Source organism: Otolemur garnettii, unplaced genomic scaffold, assembly GCF_000181295.1.
Source record: "Otolemur garnettii isolate 467f Iridium unplaced genomic scaffold, OtoGar3 scaffold00057, whole genome shotgun sequence".
Taxonomy (NCBI): domain Eukaryota; kingdom Metazoa; phylum Chordata; class Mammalia; order Primates; family Galagidae; genus Otolemur; species Otolemur garnettii.
Window position 1 is genome coordinate 9695573 of NW_003852452.1, and position 1990 is coordinate 9697562.

Consider the following 1990-nt stretch of genomic DNA (forward strand, 5'->3'; position numbering starts at 1 on the left):
TCAAGAGTACTTTCTCACCTCACCAAAATGAAAGTAAATCTAAGGCAAGTAAAAATAACCTCAGGAATAGGCGGCGCCTATGGCTCAAAGGAGAAGGGCACCAGCCCCACATGCCAGAGGTGGCAGGTTCAAATCCAGCCCCAGCCAAAAACTGCAATAATAATAATAATAATAACCTTAGGAATAGCAACAAGATTTGGTGAACTCAGAGCTACCTCTAAACTACAGCAGTGGAAAATCTAAATAGAAAAGATACTATATCCATGATAGAGGAGAAAAAAATGGTTTCAGAGGTAAAATGTACCCACGGTCCTATCTTGGCTCTGCCATTTATCGGCCATATGACTTTGAGTAAGTCCCTTTTGTTCAGAACCTCATTCCCCTCATCTTTAAAATGGGGCTATTTATTATATATCTACTTCCTAGACTGTTGAAAAAATCCAGCAGAATTGTACAGGTACTTGGCACATGGTAGAAGTTTAAAAAAGTTTTTTAACCTAAAAAGAAGAAAAGAACGCTATATATTAGAAAAATGTATACCTGAATGGAACACTAAAATTTGATGAGGTAACTGCGAGAAATACAGAAAATCTCCTGGATAGAGTACCATGGCATCATCACAGCTCACAGCAACCTCAAATTCTTGGGCTCAAATCATCCTCTTGCCTTAGCCTACCAAGTAGCTGGGACTACAAGGCCCAGCTCGTTTCTCTGTTTTCAGTACAGATGGGTCTCCCTCTTGCTCAGGCTGATCTCAAACTCCTGAGCTCAAGCAATCCAAGCAATCCTCCCACCTCAGCCTCCCAGAGTACTAAGAGTACAGGAATTAGCCACTGTGGCAGGCTGCATTTTTTTTTTTAATGCCAGAGGAATGGAGAGACTTTTACTTTACTATAAAAAAAGAAAACATCAAAAACAAAGTATTTAAAAAAAAATTAAAAAATTAAAAAAAATAAAGTATTTAAATAATAAATTATAAATAATAACTTAAAATTTTTTTAAATAAAAAAAGATACTATCTTACTAGGCATTTTCCCTACCCCACAAATGAATTTATTAAAAAATTTCTTCAATGGTTGGTCCTTTAAAGGTCATATAAGATCCTGGAATGAAGAATACTTCATTAAGGAATGCTTAACAACTTCATAATTAACTACTGATTAAATGTGTTAGAGATTAAAGGTTTGAAGTGCCAACATAGAGCCTAAAAAGTAGAGAGGCCAGATTTAACTCTATTTACCATGATCATAAATTTTCCTGATAATAATAATTGTGCTTTCAAAGAGTACCAATTCTCTGTTTCCTTATATATTAAATATTGTTACACTGTGAACCTATATTATACAAATTTATAAGTCCATATATAATATAGTCCATATCCTAAAATAGTATTTAATTCCTCTTGTCAATTATTCCTGAAATTCCATAATGAAATAACACACAGTAAACAACTAATATTTTATTCCCAATTCTCATACTCCGATGCCATCTGTATTCCGTGGAGACTACAGAAATCTGAAAAACTAGTCCTTCATTAGCTACTGTTCCTCAACCTCCCATCTCCTATAAAGTATCAGCAGAAATTAGATGGATGGTAACCAAACACAATTATTAGATCTGAGCTGTTTTCTTCAAGAGCAGTGGTTTCAACCAGTTTCAGGAAAAGCAAAGAAAACATACTCACGTCTAGGCTCAGTCCAGAAAAGGTTTTCTGAAGCTCCTTGGCAAATTCTAAATTATGTAGCACTTCCTCATATTTCTCTACTGCTTCCTGCCAAACAGGAGGAGAAAACATCAATTGTGTGACCTTCTAAGTAAATATGTGAAAATAAGTGTTCCTTAAATACAGCAGAGGAGATTTAAGACTTTATGAACTAGCTATTTACTATATATATACAGAATGGCACTTACCGAAAAAAAGAGTAAGGAGAAACAATGTTAGTACAAGTTATATAAAGTTATATTTAAAAATTCAGTTTTAATGTTAGAA

General features: G+C 34.3%; 1 pseudogene across 1 annotated transcript in view; it reads right to left on the reverse strand.

The window, feature by feature from the left end:
* Positions 1-1573: 1573 nt before the first annotated feature.
* LOC111726213 overlaps positions 1574-1990 on the reverse strand; it is a 17126-nt pseudogene continuing 16709 nt past the window's right edge. Inside the window, exon 3 of the transcript XR_002774047.1 lies at positions 1574-1771. The product of XR_002774047.1 is annotated as a caprin-2-like (transcript). The remainder of the gene's footprint in view (positions 1772-1990) is intronic.